Source organism: Leptonychotes weddellii, chromosome X, assembly GCF_054177405.1.
Source record: "Leptonychotes weddellii isolate Sample4059 chromosome X, ASM5417740v2, whole genome shotgun sequence".
NCBI lineage: Eukaryota > Metazoa > Chordata > Mammalia > Carnivora > Phocidae > Leptonychotes > Leptonychotes weddellii.
The window spans coordinates 85349850-85367893 of NC_138385.1; the positions used below are offsets into that span (position 1 = coordinate 85349850).

Here is an 18044-nt window from a genome sequence, read left to right on the forward strand (position 1 = left end):
CATAAATATTGGCATTAAGGAGAGCACTTGTTGGGATGAACACTGGGTGTTATAAGCAAATGATGAACCGCTGAATTCTACCCCTGAAACCAATACTACATTATATGTTAACTAACTTGAATTTAAATAAAATCTTGAAAGAAAAAAAAGAAAAAAAACCATAAATAACTGAAAATTAAAATGGCTGGTTTCTATTATGCTAGAACTGAGAACAATGCTTTTGAGTTCATGATTCCTTTGCTGGTGTGATTTGAGGCACACACTTGTCCCCAAAGACCCAACTCCCTTTCTGGTAGAATTTGAGGAATCTGCCCCTATAGACTTGCCCAATTTAAGCAAAATATTTTATTTTTTATTTTTTTCCTTTTGCAACACTTCTAATAAACTCAAATTTTAGATACTTTGGAGTAAAACAAGATTTCATTGTTGACAAGTTTACTTCTGATTTGTGTAAATTCTTTTGGTTTTTCCCTGTACTCCCCCATTCAATCTTGACTGCCACAATGAGACAGACAGAAAGTGTGAGGACACTTTTTTTCTTGCATCTCTAGTGGAAACCTTAGCAGCAGACAGGAACTGCTCCAAGTCTGTCAAATGGATGCATTAGGCAAAATATTTTAAAGTGTAAATGTACTTGAGGGAAGATGGTCATAATCTATTATCAGTCCTTGTTTGTGTGTGTGTGCGTGTGTGAGTGTATGTTAATCTACTTCTCTTTCCCTCAAGATAAGGGAGAATAACAGAGTAATCAATGCAAGAGTTGAAGGTTGAGCTCAAAATATGGATGAAACAGTAAAAAGGGAATGGAACTGATGTTACATATGTTATCTCACTGGACTTCGCAACAATCCTGGGAGAGCGGCAAGGTATGATTACCCCACCCTGAAATAAAAGGATGCTGGGTCTCAAAATTAAGTGGATTGCCTAAAATTAAACAGTTAATAAATAGCAGCAATAGTCTTCTAATTCTCACTCTGAGTTCTTAGGGTTTTCTCCCCATGATACTCCATTACCTCTTCAACATCTCTGCCTCTTCCCCTGAGTCCATCATGCTACAGGTATAATTTCCTGTCTCCTAGAAATATGACTCTGCCTTCTGGAACTTAAAATCATTCCCATAAGAATTTTTGCTGTAACTTGGTCCTACCTAAAATCCCCAAATTAAAACCAAACACCCAAAATCTAAAGATGTTTCTCAAATTCAGTCTACTAAGCTAAGAGCCAGTAATAATCACTCTGTCTTATCAAACATGATATAGGACACTGCTCTGTGTTGAATTACAGGTGATACAAATCCTGAATTAAAATCAGGCAAACCATCTTTTTCATGTAGCTAAGTCTCACAATTAAGAATGTATAATAATTAGTTTCAAATTGTGGTAAATCATCAAAGAAAGTTAGGTATCCTGGGAGTTATTTACATGTGAACAGATGCCTATGGAAATTAAATGGAGTGTGGAAATTTCACAGCATGCTGTAGTAGAAGAGATAAATTAATAAAATGATCACATCTCAAGTTATGTCTGGTATGAAATAGAATTTTTATATATTTTCAAAAGATTCCTATCTTCGGTAGTAGAAGCCAGAAGAAAGTTCAGAACAGTTATCTCGATAAATATGATCACAAAGAATACCAACACAAATACTTCTAACTTTTGTAGCAAACACAGAAGACTTTATATTTGTATGTATATATACACACACACAGGGCAGTGTGTGGTGGGTAGGTGGGGTCAGGCCAGTGGAAACACATTCCGAAGACAGGGGAGGGAGAGAGGCGCCTCTGATTGCCTAGGTCCAGCTAACGGTCCAACCGTCTACAGGCAGTCACATCCTCTTGATGACCTCTCCCAACAGTTATCAATAGGCTCGTGTTGAAACTGGAAGGCTGCTCCACAGGACACGGAGCCCTGACTTTCAGGTAGGATCTCATACACTCAGACAGATGGTTATCATACTGGTAGCAAACCTCAGAGCCTATCAGACTTTGAGTTTTACCTAGATCAATCAAATCTCAATTTAAGCCTGTTTCTCTGCTCCATTGCCAGAGAAATAAGGTCAGCTAGAAAGAGCCACTTTCTTACACCCTTAGCTCAGATCTGCCATATAGTCTCTAGTTTTCTCTTGAATACCTTGGCACAGAAAGTGATATTTAATCCTATACTCTCGGTTAACTTTGAAATGCCCTAATTAAGCATTCATACTTCAGGTGTGGCTAATTAGCATTGGACCAGTCTAATTAAAGTACACTCTCCTGTTTTGGCTTCAGTTGTCTCACATAAGAGCAACACAAGAAAGTTGAATAATTTACATATTAGTTGTTGCAAATTATTTTGCCTCGGTGAAATGAATGGTATTTCAATATAGAGACACTGGTTAGAAACAAATGAACAGTTAACTCTGGCCCAGCATGGGCTGGTGAAACCCTCTCCAAGGTTCTGTTTAGACAAGTGTCCTGCGGTTAGCAAAGATTCTGCGGTGGCATTCCCGAAGTCAGCTGAACCTGGCCGCTAAAATGTAGTTCATGGGCTTCAAGTGAATCTTTCATGCAGACTTCTCATCAGAGGGGTAGTACTTCATGAAACTCTAAGGATAGGCCCCGTTGGTTTGTTACTGTTTGCATGTTTGGCAGTATTTGGTGTGAGACTTTAATTGTAATATACCACCTCGAAGTGAGGCAAGCTTATGTCAAAGAATGGACATCAGCCTTACTCTTTTGCACAAATTTCCATTTTTAACAGATTTTAGATTTCACACATCATCCATAGGTTGATACAAACTTCATGAAAAAAATACACATGATAATAAGAGATAAGAACTTAAAAGAGAATAACGTGGAATCACTTATTTTAAAAAAATCCGGTGGTGTACAGAGGCTGCTCATCACTGGCAAAATACCTAACAATTAAAAAAAGCAAGAACACTAAATGGGCTTGAGTCTGTTTGCAACAAGGCCCCAATTAATTCCGATGTCTCCTATTTCTACAGCCTCTTAACTGGTGTCCTCACCTCTAGCTTCTCCACATTTTAATCCAGGATATTCTAACTAATAGTGATCCCTGAATGTTAACTTATTTTCCTCAGATTCAAGGTCCTCATTAATTGGGGTGACTGTATTAATTTCCTGGCACTGCTGTGACAAAGTACCACAAACTGGGTGGCTTAAAACAACAGAAATTTATTCTCTCACAGCTCTGGAGGCTAGACATTCAAAATCAAGCTGTTGGCAGGGCTATGCTTTCTCTGAAACCTGTAGGGGAGAATCTTTCCTTGCCTCTAATAGCTTCTGGTGATTGCTGGCAATCCTCGGCACCTCTTAGCTTGTAGATGTCTCGCTCCAATCTCTGTTTCTGTTGTCACATGGCCATCTTCCTTCTGTGTCTGTGTGTCTCTGTGTCTTCACATGGTGTTTTCCTCTCTGTATGTGTCTATGCCCAAATTTTCCTTTTTTTTTTTTAAATAAGGACACAGTCCTATTGGACTAGGGCAGTCTCTAATGACCTCATCTCAACTTGAGTACACTTACAGAGACCTTATTTCCAACTAAGATCACATTCACAGGTACCAGGAGTTAGGACTTCAACATATCTTTTTAAGGGTCAAAATTCAACCCAAACAGTGATCCTATCATGTTCAATCCAGGTGACTTTTGAGAGGAAAAGGATATATGCGATTAGTAAGGATGCTGAAATAGTAGGTGTAAGCTGGCTTTAAATATAAGTGGAGGGAAATCATTGGAAGTTAGGGAAAGAAAATGTGTAGAGAAAAAGGCCTATCAATTGAAAAATACATATATATTAGTATATATAAGATATATATGAGTATGTCCTTCTCCTCTATCAGAATAGGAAGATGAATTTAATCAGGAGCACTAGGATGTAAGTTCACCCTATCCCTAATACAACCTGGCTGATCTCTGCAGCTCGCATTCCCCCGGTGACCTATACGTTCCTTAACTTCCATTCTTATTGTGCCGTAGATGACAAGTTGGCAAACATTTTCTGTAAAGGGCTGGATAGTAAATATTTTAGGCATTATGGGCCATAAGGCCTCTGTCTTAACTACTCCACTCTAGACAATATATAAACAAGTGGATGTAGCTGTATTCTAATAAAATATTATTTACAAAACCAGGCCCCAGGTGGATTTGGTCTGAGGGACTGATTTGGTAATGATTATCCTAGACCATGTAAGGGGGAGGGAAAAGAGAAAGCTCTGTGAATTCCTGGGAGGGCTCTTTATAAATTGGGGAGATTAGCCTTTTCTTTGTGTTACGGACTGAATTGTGTTCCCTCACAATTCGTATGTTGAAGTCCTATTTCCTGGTACCTCAGAATGTGACTGTATTTAAAAATAAGGCACATTTTAAATTCATCCATTGATTTTTTTTTTGTGAGGCAGAATTTTTTATTTTGATTATGGGACGTATATCCATCATTGCTGTATATTGTCTTACACTTAGAAAATCTTTGAATATATAGTGGTTCAATGAAGGATTATCCCATGTTTCCTTTTGGTATTTTTATGCTGTCATATTTTGCCCATTTAAATTTTGATCTGCGATTTACCCTCATGTGAAGTACAAACTGTAGATGCAACTTTTTTTCCCCAGATTGCTATCCAGTTTTCCCAACACTATTCTTTGAGTGTTTTATTTTTTTCACAATCTGTTGATGATGCCACTCTTTATATTCTAAAGTTCTGTATGAATCATGTCTATTTCTAGTATTCTTATTCCAGTCTTTCTTTTCCTCTAGTAATATTGCATAGTTAAAATATGGAGCCTTTTTGGTACATATCTGGTAGGGATAGTTCTCCCATATTGCTTTCCTGTTTTCAGGTTTTTCTATATATTCTTTTGATTTTAAAAGTTGTCTTATTCCCCACTCCCAAAAATAATCCTACTGGATCCACTTATAATTTCGTAGTTTTAAAATGGTTTCTCTTGAACTTTCCAGATATAATATTGTATCTTCTGAAAATGTGATAATTTCATGTCAATTTTACTTTATCTTGTTTAATTGCATTGGTGAATATCTCACACAGAATGTTAAATAAAAAAGATGAGAGTACCTCTGCCTTGATCCTGAATTTAATGTGAAAGCCTTTAGTGTTTTCCTCACTGCTCAGCACAGTAAGCTGAGACAGATAAATATTTTCATGTCAGGGACTTATTCATTACTTAGTCGACACGCCTTTCTTGGGCACCTAATATATAGAAGGTGCTGTTCAAGGTGTTCGAGATTCTTTAAAGAACCAAAAATACAAAGCCCTATGCTGTCGTGGCACTTGTATTCCAGTGGAGTGTTGAGGTAGAGACTTACTGTTCTCCTCTCGATCCTAGGCACAAATGAAGGCTTTATTTCCCAGTATCCCTGAAGTTAGTCAGGGGCACTAGCTGAATTACAGCTAATAGAATCTGAGCAGAAGTAACATGTGTCACTTGCAAACCCTACCTCTCTCTTTCCCTTTGCTAATTGGAAGCCCAGACAGAGGGGATCCAGTAAAGAATTCCAAGGATTCCCTGGGGGAAGTTATCTTACAAGGAAAGGGTGCCTGGAGGCTTGATCAACACTTGGAGGTGGGAAGTAAAATTAGATTTATAGAAATCAATGGCTTTTATAGAATGCATGAAGACAAAAATCAATTAAAAATGTAATGGTAGAAAAGATCTCATCTACAATAGTGTCAAAAAAGAAAAATGACCTAAGAATTAAACATAATAAAAATTGTTCAAGAGCAATGTGAAAAAGTAACCTTAAAGTGCACTTGAAGGACAAACAAGTGTATATGAACAAATAGGAAGACTTACCATGTACTTCGATTAAAAAAAAAAAAACAACTCGTAGGATATGAATCCACTCTGAAAAGATGTGAGCATGTATTAGGTTGGCCAACTTGTCCTGATATGCTCAGAGCATCCTGGTGTTAGCGCTGGAGGCCTCACATTTTCACGAAACTCATCAGTTGTAGGCAAACCGGGAGGATTAGTCATCCTGGCACAAGGGCATTTGTCGTAGCATTCTTTTTAAGAGAAAAAGACCCAAATCACTCAAAAGCCCATCAAATATGTGCTGTTTGAATAAACACGGAACATCTGTACAACAGCAGGCTCTGTAGCAGGTTGGAGAGATGCAGTGAAAGGGAAATGAACAAATATGGTTGCTAGACATTACTATGGAATGATTCATAAGACTTGTTGCATGAAAGACAGAAAGAGGAAGGAAGGGTCAGAAGAGAATGTTCACTATGCCACCATTTTATAAGACATTGAATGAAATATGAATATTTATTTACTTATATATTCAAACATAAAATGTTGTTTAACAATTAAAATGACTATCAAAGGGGAAAAGATAAAACCGTTGAGGAGATAAATAAAAACCGGTTCTCTCTGAATGTGCAACATTTTATAATTTTGACTTAGGAACCATCTAAATTTACAAGCAATATTGAATCAAGAAGTGATATATATATATATATATATATGAGGAAGAGGTAGGAGAGGAAAGAAAACACCTCTGTAGATCGGTCACATATGATGAGGGCTGAGAATTGGCCATTGGTTTTAGAGATCTTAGAGGTCACTGGTGAACCTGACAAATAACGCTTTTGTTGGAGTGGTGCAGGTACAAAATCAAATGAATTGGTTTTAAGAGAAAATTGGAGGAGAGACAAGTACAGTAAGCATAGGCAACCTTTTTTAAAAGATTTTATTTATTTATTTATTTGACAGTGAGAGAGAGAGAGCGAGAGAGGGAACACAAGCAGGGGGAGTGGGAGAGGGAGAAGCAGGCTTCCCGCGGAGCAGGGAGCCTGATGCAGGGCTCGATCCCGGGACCCCGGGACACCTGAGCCTAAGGCAGATGCTTAATGACTGAGCCACCCAGGCACCCCGATAGGCAACTTTTTTGGAGAAGTTTTGGTGCCAGAGACAGCACAGAAATGAGGTAGTGGCTGTTCTGGGAGAGGGGATCAGGAAACATTTTTATTAGATGAGAGATAATACAGCATGTTTGTATGCTGATCAGAATGATCTAGTAGAGACAGGAAAAGTGATGATATAGACTAGATGGAAGGTAATTTCTGGAAAAATGTTTCTGAGCAGGTGGACAGGTATGCTAGCAATTGGTATTTCTGACAGATATATGACTCTTTATAAAAGCAACGTATGCTTGATTTCCCATGGACCTGACCAAGAGACTCTCAGAACTGCCCTCCAGTTGCTAGTCAATTCTTGTTCCTCCTCTTTCTATTATCAGAGGGGTCCTATCTGCATTGAGGTCTGAAGTCTTCCCCTGTCTTCTCTCGCTCCATCACACTGTATCTCTCATGGGTAGTTCTCCAGTAGATCCTATACACTTCAAATCTTGTCTGCACATCTGCTTCTTGGAGAACCTGGACTGAAGATATTTTGACCCTGTGGAAGTATCTTCAGTAGCGCTTTATGAAATGGCCATTGGATAAAATTTACCCTAATTTCTCTGTGGAAAGCCAGCATTTTATATGCATGCTTTCTTTTAGGTTAGTTTGGTAAATTACATTTCCTAGAAAATTATCTATTTCATTCCAAATTTTGAATTTGTTTATACATAGTTCAACAAAATAGCCTCTTATGATTCTTTTAATTTCCCTGCTTATTGCAAATGTTATTTGTGCTTTCCCCACTTTTCTTGATTTGGTTAATTCAGAGTTTATCTCTGTCATTCTAAATAAAGAGATAGTTTTGAATTAATAATGCTATTGACATCTGCTCTTATCTTTTTCTTCTTTTGTTTGTTGTGATTCCTTTCTCATGTTGTAAGCAAAAGAAATCAAACATTTAAATTATTTATTTGTATTATTTCTGCTTACATGCCATTAAGTCTTGTTACAACATACAATTTTTAATGACTATTTTCTAGATATCTGCAATTTTGGTTAGTATTCCTTCTTTGACTTGACTGGTATATGAAAGCATTTAGAAAAGTTTTAGTAGATAAGGACCTTTTCTTTCTTGGTCTTATTTTTGATGTCTAGATATATTCTCATCAGAGAACAGTATATCACTTGTCCCATTTCTGCATTTTGTGGTTTGTTGAGATTTCTTTGTGACTAACATATTATTGCTTTTTAAAAATATTTTAAGATTTTTCAGAATGGGTATTTATTTTTAAACTTTTTTTCTGGTTTATTTATATTTTTATTTTTTTGTTATTTTTTAAAAATTTAATTTAATTTTATTATGTTAGTCACCATACAATACATCATTAGTTTTTCATGTAGTGATCCAAGAACTTGTATTCTCTTCTTTAGTACTATAATATTTGGTTTACTTTATATATTTCATTAAATATTCTATTTTGATACGCTATTTCCTTAGAGATTTTTTTGGTCTTCTTGATCTGTTGTGGCCCAGGAGAGGTGAATCAATATCTCCCACCTCCAGTGTTATTCTCTTGTCTTTCTTTTATGATTTATAGTATTTGCTTTATGAATGGTTTTGCTATGTTATCTCATGTATAGATATTCATAAGAATTATACCTTCATTGTGAATTTTACCATGTAAAACTATAAAATGCCTTTCTTTGTCTCCTTCAAAACTTATGACCTGAATTCCACTTAAACTGATATATTAAGACTAGTATCCTGATTCCTTTTTTTGTTTGCATTTATTTATGCAACTTTGCCATCCATTTATTTGTTAATTTTGTGGAGCCTCAGTCGAACAGAATTGACCAAACATAATTAATGGTTGATGATGCATTATCATCACTTGTTCATGTTTGGCCTTCATTTTTATTTGTTTATTACATAATGAACACCCAAGAACCCACTACCCAACCCCAAAAGACATCTGTAAAATTAGCTTACTATTCATAAGCTCCTTCTCTATTGCATTCCCCTGCTTCCACCATTCCCCTTTCCCTTCAGGTATCCACTATCCTGAATTTGGTATTTATCACACTCTTCAAACATAAGACTTTAAATATGTATTATTTAGTTTTGATAATTTTTGAACTTTTTAAAAGGGGTATTATGCTATTTGAAGTTGTGGATACAGGGAAACATGAACAAATTGTGAGCCACTGTTAACATTCTATCATAGGTAGGTCACATGGGATGTAAACATAAGCTTCAATGAAGTATTGTGTTTGAATGATGGATTTACAGTCAGCCTGACTTATTTAAGCTCTTTCATGTTATAAGATGCAGAGACTCACTCAGGTAAGTTGTTATTAGAATTTTATTATAAAAATTCTGGGAGGAGAAAGGGTGAAGTTGTGACAACATCTGCTTAGAAGCACTGGTAAGTAATTGGAAGATAATTCTGGATAAGACAAATCGCTAGTAAGTGATGTTATTTTCCCTTCTCTAGTTCTCTGACACTTTTGTGATTTAGCTGTTGTTTTCTTGTTACTGTCAATCAACTGGTTACATTTTGGAGTGATACTTTGATGAGCTTCAATATTCACCAGGTACAGTGAGGACTAATATTAGGTGGAGCCTTTGTACCTTGTAACGCTTGGCTGTTGGTAAATTTACAGGTGGCTATTACTGAGTCAGATCTTCATCACTAATTCAGGTCAGCCCAGAGGGCCATTTGAATAGATACTCTTGTGGGTGGAATGACATTTGGATGACATTAACCAATATTAATATTATTCTCTATCCTTCCCCTAACTCTCCCACATTCTTTTGATCCCATTGAGTCCACTGAGTTTAGTAAGGCATTTAATTATTTGCCCCATGGAAGGTAGGGCACAAAAGCGTTCAGAAACAACAAAAGAATCAATTCTCTTCAACGTCTGTGGGGTTTTAAAGGCACAGGCTCTTGATTTTCAAGACTTTTTTAAGAGAGAGAAAAAAGAAGTTTTGTTGTTTTGTTTTGCTTTGTTTTACATCCAGAAGCTTGGCACCAGATAACAAAAGTGAAGGGCCAAACTAAAATAAGAATTTAAATTTATTTCAGTGTCATGGATGAGAGCAAAGATGAAGAGCTAGGGTACTTCATCCTCAGAAAGAAGACTGGGATCCAGTGGCAGGAGGGTTAGAGTGAGGGTATAAATGTGTTGAGGGGAAGATTAGTGGGGCACATAGAAGGAGACACGGCTCGGGGCGCCTGGGTGGCTCAGTCGTTAAGCGTCTGCCTTCGGCTCGGGTCATGATCCCGGGGTCCTGGGATCGAGTCCCACGTCGGGCTCCCTGCTCAGTGGGGAGCCTGCTTCTCCCTCTCCCACTCCCCCTGCTTGTGTTCCTTCTCTCTCTGTCAAATAAATAAAATCTTAAAAAAAAAAAAAAAAGAAGAAGGAGACACGGCTCGCATTTGCAGACTGCCTATGGAGTTCTAGTTCCCCTCCTCATGATCACACACCAAGAGCAGCGAGTCAGCATTTGATCAGTTCCAGGAGGCCATCCTCCCTGTTAATGATCCAGGAACAATTAAACATCCAGGAAAGTTTTAGCAGGGGACCTAGAACTTTCAGAGGAGCCCTTCTCCCATCTCTACTGAGAGGTTCTGAGGGAAACAGGATTGTGCTTTCCTGAAATGACCAGGAGAGTGGTGAAGCTCTATAACAAACGAAAACAAGAGTGTATTTGTACGGGACAGGCTTTGGAATATTGTAGATGTCTTTGCAACAACCAGAGCCACCCTGAGTAACCCTTAGCATAGTACTCATGCCTGCAGATCCTAGGTTTCCTCAAATATAATATAATGTATAATGTATATAATCATGCTTACCTCCAATTTTTGGTTATATTTGAAATATATAGAACTGTTACAGGCACAAGGAAAGGATTATTACAGACAGCCATTTTTAACTTACTGACTCTTCTTTGCTGTTTGTTTATAACTCACTAGAGGCACTGTACTTCACTTTTTTAAAATAAATACATCTTAGAATTTGTACATTCTTTTGTACTTAGATGATTTTTAACTGTTCCAAGTCACAAAATTTGGCCCTGACTAGTTTCTTACGAAGACTTTGCTGGTAAAACATGATCTCCAGTTGCCTTATACATTTTCTTGATAAATTGCTTTCTTTCCCCCAGGGAATTTGTACACGATGGTTCAATATTTGAAATTAGAAATATGATAAAACTTTAATAATATAAATGTTTTCATAGAGATATAGAAGACATACCAATGCATTCAATTAAAATATATAAAGTTTCCATATATGAGAGAATTGGTAGCAGCAAAAAAATTTCCTTCTCGGGCGCCTGGGTGGCTCAGTTGGTTAAGTGACTGCCTTCGGCTCAGGTCATGATCCTGGAGTCCCGGGATCGAGTCCCACATCGGGCTCCCTGCTCGGCGGGGAGCCTGCTTCTCCGTCTGACCCTCCCCCCTCTCATGTGCTCTCTCTCTCTGTCTCATTCTCTCTCTCAAATAAATAAATAAAATCTTAAAAAAAAAAAATTTCCTTCTCTTTTTCATGAATTCTATTAGTAGAGCACAAAACATTCCACACTCTGCAACCCCATGTTTTAGCCCACGTACTCATTGAAATAGGCTGTTAAATTGTGCACAACTTAAATAATCCATAGTCTTTCTTTAGCTTTGCACACACTGGAGATTTAATTTAAAAAAGAAATGTTAAAAAACTTAAATAAAATATACTACTAATCCATATAATAAAATAAGGACTTTTTAAAAAAATTTAAATTCAAGTTAGTTAACAACATAGAGTGTAGTATTGGTTTCAGGTGTAGAATTTAGTAATTCATCACTTACATATAACACCCAGGGCTCATCCCAAGTGCCCTCCTTAATGCCCATCACCCATTTAGCCCATCCCCCCCCACCTCCCCTCCAGCAACCCTCAGCTTGTTCTCTTTAGTTAAGAGTCTCTTTTAGTTTACCTCCCTCTCTGTTTCTATCTTATTTTATTTTTCCTTTTCCTCTAAGTTCATCTGTTTTGTTTCTTAACTTCCACATATGAGTGAAATCATATGATATTTGTCTTTCTCTGACTTATTTCGCTTAGCATAATATACTCTAGCTCCATCCACATTGCTAAATGGCAAGATTTCATTCTTTTTGATGGCTGAATAATATTCTGTTGTATATATATCACATCTTCTTTATCCATTCATCAGTCAATGGGCATTTGGACTCTTTCTATAGTTTGGCTATTGTGGACATTGCTGCTCTAAACATTGGAGTGCATGTGCCCCTTTGAATCAGCACTTTTGTATCCTTTGCAATTAAGATCCTTTTGTATCCAATTACAGTAGTGCAATTGCTGGGTCGTAGTGTAGTTGTATTTTTAACTTTTTGAGAAACCTCCATACTGTTTTCCAGTGACTGCACCAGTTTGCATTCCCACCAACAATGCAAAAGAGTTCCCCTTTCTCCACGTCCTTGCCAACATCTGTTGTTTCCTGAATTGTTAATTTTAGCTATTCAGACAGGTGTGAGGTGATAGGTATCTCATTGTGGGTTTGATTTGTATTTTCCTGATGATGAGTGATGTTGAGCATCTTTTCATGTGCCTATAGCCATTTGTATGTCTTCTCTGGAGAAGTGTCTGTTCATGTCTTCTGCCCATTTCTTAACTGGATTACTTGTTTTTTGGGTGTTGAGTTTGATAAGTTCTTTATAGATTTTGGATACTAGTCCTTTATCCGATATGTCATTTGCAAATATCTTCTCCCATTCCGTCAGTTGTCTTTTAGTTTTGATTGTTTCCTTCACTTAATGTTACACTACATTCCTAGTAATCACCAGAGAATACTTTTTATTATTTATTTATTTGAGAGAGAGTGAGAGCGCATGCTCATGTGTGGGGGAGGGGCAGAGGGAGAGAATCTTAAGCAGATTCCCCACTGAGCAGGGAGCCTGACATAGGGCTCAATCTCATGACCCATGAGATCATGACCTGAGCTGAAACCAAGAGTCTGAGGCTTAACTGAATAAGCCACCCAGGCGCCCCTGTAGAGAATCCTTTTTAAAAAACTGACATAAGCATTATATTGTGCCATAGGCACAATTCTAGGTTCAGTTGAATTTCTTTTTTTAAAAACTACCTAATAAACTCATAGTTCTTAAATGTTCAATCAAATCAATTCTGTAGGTGAAGTGTGGGAAGTGAGTGGGCATAATGCAAGTGAATATTGATAGCATGCGATTGTCAGGAAGACCTAACTGATCACAGAGACCTGTATGGTGGCTTGCTCTGATGACCCCCAAGGGGGCCAAAGAAGAAAGAAAATCAATCTGAGGAAGAATGGAAAAATAATGAAGAGGTGGGAAAGTAAAAAGAGAAAGGACAAGACCGAAGCCAATAGAGGAAAACATACTGTGTGAAGGTATGGGGTGGGGATGGTGGGCTGGCTGGTTAACTGGAGAGAGAAAGGAGAACTGAGTGAGATGAAATTATGATATGAACACTTCCTTTCATTGATACATTGCTTTGTCATTCTCACATTAACTCTTTTTTTTTTTTAAGATTTTATTTATTTGACAGAGAGAGAGACAGCGAGAGAGGGAACACAAGCAGGAGGAGTGGGAGAGGGAGAAGCAGGTTTCCCACAGAGCAGGGAGCTCGATGTGGGGCTCGATCCCAGGACCCCGGGATCATGACCCGAGCCGAAGGCAGACACTTAACAACTGAACCACCCAGTGCCCCTCACAATAACTCTTTAAGACAGAGGAGCTCTAATTGCTTCGTTTTATAGATGAGGTAAAACTGAGGTCATAGACAAGTGATACAGTGGAAACAAAAATACACAGTGCTGGAGTTGGGACTAAAAGTGGGAGCAGTAGAATTCTAGATTAGTACTCTATGAGGCAGGGTTTTCCCCTCCTTTATGGATAACAGTATAAATCATTTTAATCAGTAACATTTAAAATATTGCGATGAAACCCAAAGATTGGATCTATTAGTGTCGGCACACATTAAGAGAGAAAATGTGAGATCTCTACATCTTGGAAGCGTTCAGAATATGCAAAACAAAAAAAAGTTACCATTAAGGATATAGTATTTCTGGGGCACCTGGGTGGCTCAGTCTGTTAAGCATCTGACTCTTGATTTTGGCTCAGGTCATAATCTCAGGGTTGTGAGATTGAGCCCCATGTCGGGCTCCATGCTGGGTGTGGAACCTGCTTAGGATTCTCTCTCTCCCTCCCCCTGTGCCCCTCCCCCACCTTTCCAAAAAAAAAAAAAGTATAGTATTTCAAAGACCTTATTTTACTACAGTGGGGCAAATTACTCAACTTAAGTTCTGGGGAGCAGTGGAATGTTCTTTGTAAGGAGATTATACTTGTAAGAGTACTTATACAAGAGAAGATTATGAGTGCCTTTTTGTCTCCATACTCACTAAAGAGGTAAAATATTTTATGTGAGCCAATCCAATTGCATATGCTATATGGGTTGTTTGTAGCGATGCTCTGGTATTTTAAAGTTCTCTGAGGCATTAGAAAGTTTAATGTTTCTAATGAAAAGCATTAAGCTAACCACAAAGTTTTTGGAAAAAAGAAGGTATTTCAGAAATTGAACAGCATAACATTTTTCCCCTACCAGTGTTGTTCAAAATGGTTCCTTTGGTCAAATTCATTCCTTTCAGGGGCAAATAAATCCAGCGCTAGTAATTTAGAGCTAAATTCAAGAGAGAAAAATACTATATATGTTATTTCAGTTTAGTTATGATAAAATTCCTTGGTAATGCAAGAATAAGTGTCCATTACATAATACATATGCTGTATATAGAGAAGAATATCTAAATATTTGATAAACATACCATTCTTGGAATACACTTAGATTATCTATTTGAACCAGTTTTCTCCCTGCATACAGTAGAATGTTAAAGAGGAAGATCTCTAGAGTTCTAAAATACTTCCTTTTTTTTTTTTTTTTTTTAGTACACTAACTGTGTTACCAGAGAAGCTGAGCTTTGAGGGGCAAATCAGTGACCAAGAAAAGATTCTTGCTCTTGAAATCTTTTTGCTTTCACTATCTGGCATCAAGGATTCTCAAGTATTGTCTGAGAGAAGGAACAGGGCAAAGTGACTCAACCTCTAGCCAAATCCAATTTTTTTCTCTCTCCCTCTCTCCTTCCTTTATATCCTGTCTCACTAGCTCTTTCATTGACAGCTTGAAGGAAAATAAGACACTTTTGAAGAGAAAAATCACCCAGGTTTTTGGGTCCAACTACTTACTAGGAATGACTCTAGGAAATTTACTTAATTTCTCTGATTCTCACCGACTTTTGTGAAATGGAGATAATAACAGAACCTGGGTCGTGGAATATTTGTGAAGATTGAATGATATATGCCAGTAAAGTCTTACCACAGTGTCTGTGGCATAGTAAACTCTCAATAAACCTTCAGTTACTATTATTGGGGAAAAGCTGTTGTCAATCACTCTGATTATATTTATTTGAAGATTTAATTGATCTGCCCTGTTTATGAGCTTCAAAGCATTCCCTGAAAAATGGACTCTTTTACTTTTTTGCTACATAAAAAGTAATGGGAAACAAAAGTTGCACCTGGAATTAATTTCAGATGAAAATGTGTTCTTCAAGTGGTCTTCTGCTGAAATGGCCTCTGACATCATGGAGATGTTGATATCAGAGGCCATTTCCGCCTGGGACCACTCAGAGAACATACTTGAATCCATGGTGGGCTCAAGAGGGTCTAGCCTCGTCTAAGTGGCCACATGAAGGATTTTACAATGCTAATGACTGTGGTGTACCATTAATGAGCCTGGGAATAGAGTCCCAGATGTTTTCAATGATAGTATAACTGCAGTACAATGAAATATCTAGGGGAGAAATTGGGGTTGGCTTGTTTCTTATAGATTCTAATCAATCCACCTGGAGAAGTATGGCACATTTTGGGATAGATTTAAATAGATTCTGGAATGAATACTCAGGAGAAACATTATTCTTCTCACTTAACTTAAATTTGTTGGATTTTGGTAAAATTTGGCCCACTGGTGTGCTGGATGCATTAAATCAAGGCACTGCACTCTGGAATTCATATGCTACAAATAGGTAATTTATCTTCTTTGGAAGCACAAGTGCATTTAGTTATATGACTGTAAAAGTCTTTTTTTTTTAATGGAACCAGTTTGATAAATTTTTCATCCACCCGAGAGCTCTGCTTTCTATTTGAATTAAATTCTAAGTTATCTAGATATCAGCTACTTAACCCTAGAGCTTAATCCCATCACTTCCTAAAATTCTCCTTGCTGAGGTCAAAAGAACTTAGAAAAGTAGCTTTTATGAAAAGTCTAATGACTGGCAACATTATCTTTGTCTTTTGAACATGGTGCTGTATTTATCTGAAGACTCACATTGCCCAATCACTGGGGAAAGATATTTAAGAAAATTGTCTGCACTTTATTTCCTTTTCCTTTATTTGCATTTCTGCCTCCACCCGCCCCATCCTTAGACCTGATTAAATTCATCTTCCTATTCTGATAGAGAAGGACCTACTCATATATGTCATATATATACTAATATATATGTGTTTTTCAATTGATAGGCCTTTTTCTCTACACATTTTCTTTCCCTAACTTCCAATGATTTCCCTCCACTTATATTTAAAGCAAGTTTTCACAGATAACTAAAAAAAATACTTGCTATCTTTAGAGATGCTCTCATGTAGCTTTTCTTTTTGGTTAACATGAAAAAACAAACGAGGAACTATGATTGTGTGATAACCACTATAAAGAAAATAATCTATGAATTCTTATGGGTTTTGTAGAACATTTTCACTGTGGCAGTGGATGGAGGTGGAGGTGGGGAACTTCATAGGGAAACCACTCAAATAGAAAGATAAAAATAACCTCAGTGTGAAATTATCCTTAACACTTCAGTCAAATTGGAATTCAATTCTCAATGTGTTTGTGTGGTCTAGGGAACTAATGTTGATAAAGAGAGAGACATCTCTCAGTGGCAAAATCATTGTCTTCTATGACTTTAATTCATGTTTGAACTGAAGTATGTAAATGGATATTTATGATGAATAAATGCTACTTGATGATATTATATTATTAAATTCATGCTCTCATAATACACTTTAAGTCAATTTGCAAAATGCTCCCCCAAATCTGTATTAGCATAGTTTTATATTTATTCCAAAAATATCATTTTGCCCTTTAGTGCAGTTATGTGAACTTTTTTTTTTCCATTTAAAATTAAACAGAGGACTAGGCATCAGTAAAAAGTTTAAAACTTTGAAAACATGCCTCCCTTTCTTCTGGTTCCTTCTCTCTTGTGTGAATTTCAATTTTGAAATGAACATTTAGAGACACTAATAAGGTTGATACTGAATGAGTTCATATGTTCTTTGAACCTTCTTACTTTTTTGTTGCATTTAGGACTAGGTTAAAGATGCATTCAAAGATAGGGATCTGGAAATACTGATTCACTTTTGATATTTGCCTGAACACTTTTAGAGGTAGCATTCTTTTTTTTTTTTTAATGTAATCTGCTTTTCATTTGCCTAATAATAGCTTATGAGCTCTTTCTTTCTGCTCAGTACTTAACTGTCAGGCTAAGCTGAGTCTCACATAGGTCTCAATATTCAATACTTCACATTTTATCACATTATCTTTGCGGGTTGCAGTTCACTGATTCCCCCTGAAAATAGTTTAACAGCATTTTCCTACTACCCCCCAAATTAAGGTCTCATTTATTCATTGCTTCATTGTGATTTCTCCTCCCTCAGAAATAACCCCTTAACTTATTATTATCATGTCTTAGCAGAAATCAAGGCTTAAAAAGGGAAAGCTCACACAGAACCTCAGTTCTAAATGCTGATCTCTGTCCCCCAACCTGTGGCTAATTTGATTTTAGAATAAGAAGTTGCGTGCTTTTACTGACTGACTTAAAGTTTGATGGATATCTCAAACCTTTATTTTTTTTTTAAAGATTTTATTTATTTATTTGAGAGAGAGAGAATGAGAGACAGAGAGCATGAGAGGGAGGAGGGTCAGAGGGAGAAGCAGACTCCCTGCCGAGCAGGGAGCCCGATGTGGGACTCGATCCCGGGACTCCAGGATCATGACCTGAGCCGAAGGCAGTCGCTTAACCAACTGAGCCACCCAGGCGC

The 18044-nt window shown here is 37.2% G+C and overlaps 1 non-coding gene across 1 annotated transcript; it reads right to left on the reverse strand.

Annotated features, from left to right (window-relative positions):
* Positions 1-469: 469 nt before the first annotated feature.
* On the reverse strand, positions 470-604 carry LOC115942473 (small nucleolar RNA SNORA31). Its single transcript, XR_004077081.1, has one exon. It is a non-coding gene; the product is annotated as a small nucleolar RNA SNORA31 (small nucleolar RNA).
* Between the last annotated feature and the right edge of the window lie 17440 nt (positions 605-18044).